We start from the raw sequence: 10,148 nt of genomic DNA on the forward strand, positions 1-10,148 counted from the left end.
AACCTTTTGATTTCAGTCTTTATTTCTTCAGTAGTTGTGGAGTCATTCAGGAGTAGGTTATTTAGTTTCCATGTATTTGAGTATTTTTGAGGATTTCTCTTGAAATTAAACCCAAGTTTAATTCCATCATGGTCGGAGAAGTTGCTGGGTATAGTTTCTATGCCTTTGAATCTGTAGAGACTTGCTTTGTTCCCTATGATGTGGTCAATCATTGAGAAGGTTCCATGTGGCAGTGGGAAAAAAGTGTATCTCGAGGTTTTTGGATGGAAAGTTCTATAGATATCTGTTAAGTCTATTTGATTTATGATATCATTTAGATCCTTTATCTTTTTACCTACTTTTTGTCTAGATGATCTGTCCAGAGGGGATAGTGCAGTGTTGACGTCTCCAACAATTAGTGTGTTGCAGTCTACCTCCCCTTTTAGATCTAGCAGTCTTTCTTTCACATATTTGGGTGCTCCTGTGTTAGGCGCATAAACATTAATAAGCGTTATATCTTCTTGATTGATTGACCGTGTTACTACAATATAATGCCCTTCTTTGTCTCTTTGAACAGTTTTTGTTTTAAAACCTATTTTGTCAGAAATTAGTATTGTGACTCCAGCTCTTTTTTGGTTCCCATTTGCATGGAAAACCCTTTTCCAACCCTTCACTTTCAGTCTATGTATATCTTTATCCATGAAGTGGGTTTCCTATATAGGCAACAGGTAGAGGGCTTTTGTTTTTTAATCCATTCAGCCAGTCTGTGTCTCTTGATTGGAGAATTTAATACACTAACATTCAATGTTATTATCAATGTTACAACATCTGTACCGACATTTAAGTTGGCCATTGTCATAGTTGCCTTTTATTTCTTTGTTTCTGGCTGTTGAATCTTTAGTTTTCCTGGAACAGGACTTTCTTCAGGGTTTCTTGGAGAGCTGGCCTGGCGCTGGCAAATTCTTTCAGATACTGGTTGTCTGAGAAGATTTTAATGTATTGTTTTTTCCCCATATGAAGGATAATCTTGCAGTATACAATAATCTTAGTTGAAATTGTTTCTCTCTTAACACTTTCAATACATCTTCCTATTCTTTTCTTGCTTGCATTGTTTCCGTTGAGAAGTCTGGTGTTAGCCTGATGGAGTGACCTTTGTAAGTCATTTGTTGCTTCTCTCTTGTCAGTTTTAGTATCTTATCTTTATCTGTGGTCTTAGCCAATCTGGCTATGATAAATAACTGTAATTTTTCCTCTTTCCTAAGCATATTTGTAAACTCCAAGCTGAAAAGCGACTTGCTTTGTGAAGTTTAATACGGAGTTGACTGTTCCCTCCCTTACCACCTTGCTCCTCCCCTTCCCTTTCTTGAGGCAATAGTGTATAACTTAGGTTATTTTGCTTTAATTAAATTTGAATGAAAAACTTCCTGTCATAGATTTTTTTTCTTTTGCAACACATTTGTTTATCATTTTGTTTAAAAGTAAATGTTCCTGGGACCAGCAGTTGGCGTAATGGCTATGTTACTGGACTCCCATGTAGTCAACCGCAGTTCGAGTCCCTGTCCTGGTGGCTTAAACTCATGCTGGATGCATGTGCATGTGTGCTTAAGATCCTGAGAAGTAAACAGAGGAGAAGGGATTGCAGCGTGGCCATCCACCCCAAGGGATTATTTCTCACTTTCTGTCTCTTTGTCTCTCTCTGTCTTTCTGGCAAGTGCACGTACCCAATAGCAAAAACCTCTCCAAAAAAATGTAAATGTTTCCTTATGCTCTAGAAATAAATTTCTTTTTGTAGAAAAAAAGCAAAAATAAAAAAGAATTAAAGGTTCATAAAACTCAATTCATGGGGCTACTGAAAGAATAAGGACATAATGTTGGGAAAGTAGTACCTAATAATATATCATATAAAATACTGTCTTTCTCTCTTATATATGTTTCTTATCCTCAGTTAGAATTTAAATCCCCGGGATAAGCATAATCTCTTATGGTTGTTCTTTACCTCTATGACTCTACATTCATGAATAGATGATACTGTGAATGGAACCACAATTCAGTTGCTGCTACCTTGGGCATCTTCCCCCAGACCAGAGCCCTCACAGGACCCTTAGCCACTCTATGAACTCCTGAAATCATTTGAGCTGGGCAGCTTTCAGTTCCTTGTGCTCAGCATGGAGATTCCAGTATAAGGAAGCGTTATGCTATGTAAATGGCATTAGCCAAGTTTTGTGTGTGCAGTAGCCCTAGGGAGGATTTGAAGTGCTGCCATGAGGAAGAAGTGGAGGTTGGAGTCAAACACTGGGAAGAGGGAGAAGTGCTCTCTGAGGAGAATGGGGGAAGAGCAGTGAGGCAGTAGAGAAATAAGTCCAGACAGACAGCAGTGTCTGGAGTGTGAGCTGTGCAGTGAAGGTAGCTGGACTGAAACATCAAGTCAGCATAAAGTTGTATGACAACAGGAATGATCTACTAGCAAGGAAGTTGTTTATGGTGCTGGAGATAACTAGAGAGGTGGATCAGATAAGATTAGATAATAAGTAGGAGAACAGCAGATGGCATAATTGTTACATGGCTGGACTCCCATGTAGTTGATTGCAGTTTGAGTCCCAGACCTGGTGGCTTAAAACTCAGACCAGGCAGGTGTGCGTGCATGCCTAAAGTTCCAAGATGAGAATAGAGGAGAAGGGATTGCAACATGACCATACCCCCTGGAGGGGGGGTGATTTCTCACTTTCTGTCACTCTGTCCCTCTGTCCCTCTCTCTCACTCTGGTGAGCACATGTGCCCTATAGCAAAAATCTTTCTATCTAAAAAAAGAAAAAGTTAGATACGAAGGAATATTATTCAGAATACAAGCGGAGGACTTAAACTTAAATGAGAGTATGGATGGTTTTTCCTATTATTACAGGGATTAAAGAAAAGTAAACTGACAGAAATCTGTTAGCATAGAAGGAGAGAGAAATTTTGCCAACTCACAACTATTTTCTCTGGGAACATTAAGTTGAGATAGCCAGTGAGACCTGAGGGTGGAGTTTGGATGAGAAGGAAATGGTAGAATTATGAAAGAAGAGAAATTTGAAATAGTCAAGTTGGCAGGTGGGAAGTGAATATTCACAGGAACTGTGGTAATTTTGAGTTTTTGAGTGCCTTGGTGGATCTGTGGTCCCAGAAGAAGGATGTAATGCATGGGAATTGGCCTGGTTACCCCAGCCAAGTCCTTTTTAGTCAGCCAACCTCAGATGACTGGGTGAGTTAAGCCATGATCAGCAGAACTGCCCAGGAAGGCCCAGTAAAACTCAGCTGACCCCCTAGCTGACCCACAGATTTGTGACAGCGATTGCTATTTTATGCCACTGAGTTTTGGGTACAAAGTTATTGTGACTATAAAAAAATCTGACTAAATTAAATTTGTCTGGATGCTTCCTCTATACCTTGAAGCTCTCTGTGAAGAACTAGAACCTCACTTCATGCATAAACAAACTGAAAAGCTAAGCTAGCAGTGTATTTTTTCACAGATGGCTGGATGTTAGCCAGTCACAGGCCGCCAAGTGACCACATCAGGTGACACGGACCTCAGTTCTCTTTCTTTCTGCCAATACTCTCTGCTTACTTTCAGTGGAGCTCTGAACTTCTGATTGAGTATTCTCTAATGTGTGAATCATTCTTTCTTTAATTAAACATTGTTCAGTTGAACTTGTCCAAAGTTTTTCTTTTTTCTTTCTTTTTCTCTCCTCCTCTTTCTTTCTTTTCTGTCTTTCTTTCTTTTATTTTCTTTCTTTCTCTCTTTCTCTTTCTTTCTTTCTTTATTTCTTTCTTCATTTTTTAATATCAGAAGGAAACAGAAAACATGTGGAGGAGTTGGATTATAAAAATGGTTAGGGTCTCAAGATTGGATGAGGGGCCGGCAGGTGGCGTGGTGGTTAAGGGCGCTGGACTCCCACATGGCTGACCACGGTTCAAGTCCTGAACCTGGTGACTAGCTCTCTCACTTTCCCTCTCTCTCTTTCTCTCTTGCTCTGTCTCTCTCTGGTCAAAATTTTAAAAAATGAAATAAATTAATAAATAAATAAAGTTAAATAAAATAATTTAAAAAAAGATTGGATGATACAATACTTGTTGGAGATATGGTATTAATGCAAGTGAGCTAGGAATTTTATATAGAAATAACAATTCAGGTTGGATAATTCAACAGAAACAGGTGTATTCAGAAGAATGATTATTGTGGAAACATAATTTTTGAAAGCAGTCACTCCATAATTCTCTGAACATTTGCCACAACTGAACCCTTAAATGCAAGTTATTTTAGATACTTATCTTGAATATTTGTATTAAGAGAATAGAAACCAGGAAAAGAATCCTCATTATAGGCATATGAATAAAGAAGACATTGGCTATGGTCTTTAAGGACTCTAAATTTCATCCAAACAAATAAGGACATCCTCCTCCTAAAACACACATCTGTAATGATTTACACTCTCTAGAAAGTCCCACTCTTTGCTGTTCAACCAGTTTTACCCATGTGCCACTCATACTTTAGTTGGCAGAGTGGGCAGGTGGGGTCCCTCCTACACTGGCAAAGGCTGTCAGGTATCACACTCCCATAAGCAGCTCTCTCTTTCATTCACATCTTGAGTAAAAATGTGTTATGAGTAGCAGGACCAGTGCTGTATTTTCTGTCCTTGGAACAAGGTCCATTCTTCTGTATATTGTTACACAGAGGCCAACAGATCCTTCGGGCACAAGATCTAGGTCTTTGTCTACATAAAAAGCAAAATTTACTTTCCAGAACACAGACTACTCCACACAAGTGAGTGGGATCTGGTATTAAGAGGGTGGGTTGGGGTGTTAAAGTATCTCAGTCCTGGAGGAACTTCACATCTCCAATCTTCTCTCCTCTCAACCTTAAAGGAATACAGCACTGTTTTGTGCTTTTGAAAACACACACCCGTTCAGTCACTGTAGCATGTTGGGGGAAGAGGAGCCAGCACTGGCCTCTAACCTCATCTCTTCTTTTTCCTTCTCTATTTCTGTCTCCATCTGCTCTTCCTCCTCCTCTTCTTCCTTCTTTTCTTTAAAAAAAGACCAAGAGAGAGAAATAGATAGAAATAAGTCCTTCTGATAGTCTCATATATCATGATCCTCTTTCCTAGTCTCCTATTAGCCAGGATTTCCAGCACACAGGCACAGCTTGTTTTTGTCAGTCCAGGAATCAAACCACTTTCATGTGGCCCAGCTTAGAGAAGCAGCCTTCAGGTGCCAATTAACATGGAATCCCACAGCCTTTGAGTCCTTGTCTGAAAGAGAGTCCAGGCCTGTAGCAGGTGGTTCAGAAACTGGGTCCCATGAACCAGTAATATCAGCCTCCCACAGAGGTATATTAGAAATTCAGATCCTTGGTCCAGACTATAGAAACAAAACCTGAGGCAGGGTCCTGCAATCTTGATTATAACAAGTTCTTCATGTGAGTCTTATATATATTCTTTTTGGAGAACTCTTGTAATATGTCAACCCTCAAAACAGCCCATCCTATGTTAGTGGCATGGAAAATACAGGCTGGATATCATACTTGTAAACCAATTTTAAACCTCTGGAGGCTGAAGACACCTTGAAGTGTAAATTAGTAGTCACTGTTGGGTCACATGGCCTGGTGTCACCATTTGCAGTGCAACCCAAGTGACTTAAGAGAGCAGAGAAGAATCATGGTGCTGTGGTTTAAATTTTGTGTCCCCTTTTCCCTTCACACAAAAACAAAAACCCAAACTGTAATCTGACACCAATGGGGTAGTGAAGGAGGGGCCTAATAGGAGGTACCTGGGACATGGTGAGGGGTAGATCCCTTATGAACAATTAACAGAGGCTCCTGGGAGGAAGCCAGTTCTCATCAATTATCAGTTTCCTAGACATCACTGTTATAAAGCAAATTGACTGCCCAGAGATATCTCTCTCTTAGACATACCTGCCTTCCTTTCTGCTTCTCTGTCCACGTGGTGACATCAGACCAGTGCTGTCCAGATGCTCATCCCATACTCTTGCATGCAAAGAACCCCTTTTCTTTATAAATCATTCCATCTCAGATAGCCTGTTATAACAACATGTATGTACTAAGACATATGGCAAGGTGAGTAAAAGAAAATATATTTGGCTTCTTTATGTTTTCTTCTCTTTATTTTTTTTTAAGAATTATTTTATTGAACTTTATTTATGTTACATATTTTAATTTGACCAGAGAGGGACAGAGTGAGAGAAAGGAAAGGAAGCTTCCAGTTCTGGAACTTGAACTGTGGTGTACTATGTGGGAGTCTAGTGCCCTTAAGCACCATGCCTTTTGCTGGCCCTTCAGTTTCTTTATCCTTAAGGAAATGTAGATTACATGAATGTCCATGTCAGAAAAAGTTGTTGAGATTAACAAAATAGTGCATTTGACAAGATCTGGCACAAAGAGATTGCCAGATTGTGTGTGTGTGTGTGTGTGTGTGTGTGTGTGTGTTTTCAATTTTTTCCTCTTACTGTCATGTTTTTCCTCTCTCTTTTCACTTTCTTACTCTCGAGAGGGTGCCAATTTATCACTAAGGAGCATTGAAACATTCCCTAAAAACAAGTGAAAATTTCACAATTGTAACTGAAGGTTTTTTTTTTTTTTGTCAAATTCTGTTCAGTTGTACATGGTTTACTGAGTAGGTGGAGGGGGCAGTTGATTAGAAATAAACATACTAACAAACACACAAAGACACACAAGTATAGAAAAGCGAGGATTGGGTGACCCATCTTCTAGGATGGAGAAAGCTGTGACCAGGAACTGGCCTCAGATTTACTCTTTTAAAGTGCAGAAAATGAGGGAAGAGGAAATGGAATGCAAAGCCAGTTGCTTTTTTATGTAAATTATCTAAAGATGTGAAAATTACTTTGACCATGTAATTTCTCTGATTTTTAAAAAATTTATTCTCATTATTTTTTTAAACATTCAATCACATTTGACTTGTATAACGAACTTATCCAACATGAAATACTTTTCACACCAATCCAATTGAGAATACTATACATGGCATCAACAGGTAATAAACCATTTCTGTGTCCCACTAATGTCATGGCTCTCTATTTGTTCTCTTGCTATCCTTCTCTATACTCTTCCCATCCACACCCCCTTGTTCCACACTGTCTTCAGCAATTTTTCTGACCTTTGGGGGGGGTGAAATCTGATTTTAAAAATGTGACTTCCTTTAGCCTGACACTGCTCTGCAGTACACCTATCAGTATTGACAATAGGGGAGTAGCCACAACAACAGGCAGATAGGTTTTTTGTATGCAAAATGATTTCATTGTCATTGCAATTGACTCTCATGGGGGAGAATTTCTTCTTCAGTCTAAAGGTCACCATGTTTACTTAAATTGGCCACTCTCCATAGTTTGTTTTTTTTTTTTTTTTTTTTTTAGATTTTTTGCTATAGAACTTGTGTGCTCACCAGAGAGACAAGTGCGAAATCACCCGCCATGGGTGTAGCCAGACTGCAGTCTCTTCTCCTTCGCTCTCCTCTTGGGATTTTGGACATGAAGCACTCACACTCAGCATGAGTTTTAAGCCACAGGGTCTCAGACTCCAAACATGGTTAACTACATGGGAGTCCAGTGACATAACCATTACGCCATATGGTGGACCCACTATACTTCATTTTAATATTGAATATTTAATTTTATCATGGTTAGAGAAAATACTTTTTCTTGACTCCTTCCAAATTTATTGATACTTGTTTATGACCCCACATGTGGTCTGTGTTGGTTACTATTCCATGCACTCCTGAAAAGAAAGTGTTGTATTGTCATTGAATGACAACTCTATAAATGTCCATTAGGTCTAATTGGTTGATAATATTGCTTAAGTTTCCCATCTTTCTTATTACTGATGTTCTGTTCACTTGTTCCACCAATTTTGCAAACTGCCTTAAGTCAATTCTGTACAGACCAAAGCTGAAACTGGCTGCTGTCTAATATCTGTAAGGGAGCTAGAGCCTGGCTCCCTGCATTGCAGAACTCTGAGCTTGCTCTCCCATGTCGTCTGCAGCCCACCAGAAACCAGATACTGCTAACATAGGTGGAGAGTGTTGCTTTCCAGCCTTGGGCTTGGTGGCCACCAACACAGTAGCACTGCGGGGCCAGCTTGTGGGCAGCATACCACCCTTTACCTAAAGCTCAGCTCACATAAATCACCTGACACCACTACTGGGTCGACACCCAGGACAACACCAGCTTCCTCAAGATGGTACGGGGCTTCTTGGACCACGGTGCCAGCATTGTGGAAGACAAACTGGTGGAGACTATTAGATGTGGGAGAGTGAGAAGCAGAAGCGCAACTGTGACCACGGCATCGAGTGGATCAATGAACCCTGCAGCAGGTGCTGAGACTGCCCTTTCCCATCTGGCACATTGTTAAGATTAGTCCAAGAACTATACCGGTACTGAATTGGAAAAGATCGTGAGTAGGTTCACCATGGAGCTAGCAAAGAAGGGCTTTATGTGCTGGCCCCAGACATGAGTATCAGTGAGTAGGAGATGGTCTGGATTGCCCACACCTGTGCCAGCACCACAGGGCACTGTGATACCAATGCACTTGCCTGTATGTCTGGGAAACCCATCAGTCAGGGCGGCATCCATGGGTGCATCTCAACCACGGACCAGGGCTTTTCCATGGGATGGAGAACTTCTTCAATGAAGCCTTTTGTGAGTGTTTTAGGGATGACACCAGGGTTTGAAGATAAAATGTTCATTGTTCAGGGATTTGGTAATGTGGGCCTGCACTCTATGAGATATTTACATCGGTTCGGTGCTAAGTGTGTTGCTGTTGGTGAATCCGATTGGAGTATATGGTATCCAAATGGTATTGACCGCAAAGAACTGGGACACTTCAAATTGCAACACAGCTCGATCCTGGGCTTCCTCAAGGCAAGCCCCTACAAAGGAAGCATTATGGAGGCTGGCTGTGACATACTGATTGCTGATGCCAGTGAAAAGCACTTACCCATATCCAACACACCCAGAGTCAAAGACGATATCATCACTGAAGTTGCCAATGGGCCAGCAACTCCAGATGTTGATAAGATTTTCCTAGAGAGGAACATTACTGTTATTCCACATCTCTACTTGAATGTCAGAAGAGTGACAGGGTCTTACATTGAGTGACTGAAGAATCTAAACCCTGTCCTTTACGGCTGTTTGACCTTCAAATCTGAAGGGATTCCAACTACCCTTGCTCTTGTCTGTTCAAGAGAGGTTAGAAAGAAAATTTGGAAAGCACAGGGGAGTCATTCCTATTGTGCCCACAACTGAATTCCAGGACAGGCTATAGGGCACATCAGAGAAAAACATCGTGCAAGCTTTGGCTTAGCCTATGCCATGGTGCATTCCTCCAGGCAAATCATGCACATCACCATGAAGTGCAACCTGGGCTTGGACCTGAGAACAGCTGCCTACATCAATTCCCTTGAGAAAGTCTTCAAGGTGTACAGAGAGGCTGGTGTGACCTTTATATAGATGGGTCATGGCTACTGCTGGTTCCTCTGAACCTGCAACTTCTGAAGACCTTTCACACGTTTCACATGTAACCACAGAAGTCTTTCTCTCATGACTCATTTCAGTAATGGGGACCATATTTTTTTCTTTTTCTTTATTTTATAATACTTTATTTTTATTTTTTATTTATATTTAACCAATTATATCTTCACAGTGTACAGCATTTCTTTTTGTTTCACAAAAGATCTTAATTAAACCATTAATATAAACAAAGCTAAAATCTAGTGACAAGTGCACTCTAATTTTCTTCTGAAACATTTTTTCTCTCTCCTTTCCCTCTTTTACTAACAATGAGAAGCATAAACTAATTTATTTGCAATAAATGAGTTTAGTCTCAATTTGGTCTGTTATTTGCACAAAGCCCAATAAGAATACTAATTAATTTAGCTGGCTTTGCTGGAAACTTTTTTAGGGGACATCAGATGAGACTCTTTAAAAGCCTCCCAAGGCTACTAGTGTATTACATTGTTTTTTCAAAAGGGAATGCCGTGCATGTCCGTCAGTACAGACATTAATCTCCCCACTTCAACATTCAATATCTTTTCTATGTTTTCCCCAATCATTATTTTTATTATTCTAATTATTTTTAAAACAGTCAATTGCTATTTCTCATTTTG

At 40.1% G+C, this 10,148-nt stretch overlaps 1 pseudogene; it reads left to right on the forward strand.

Moving 5' to 3' along the window:
* The window catches only part of LOC102476359 (glutamate dehydrogenase 1, mitochondrial-like), a 15,212-nt pseudogene extending 5,720 nt beyond the window's left edge, over positions 1–9,492 (forward strand).
* The last annotated feature ends 656 nt before the right edge of the window (positions 9,493–10,148 follow it).

The sequence above is a fragment of the Tupaia chinensis genome, unplaced genomic scaffold, assembly GCF_000334495.1.
Source record: "Tupaia chinensis unplaced genomic scaffold, TupChi_1.0 Scaffold000407_4, whole genome shotgun sequence".
Lineage (NCBI taxonomy): Eukaryota > Metazoa > Chordata > Mammalia > Scandentia > Tupaiidae > Tupaia > Tupaia belangeri.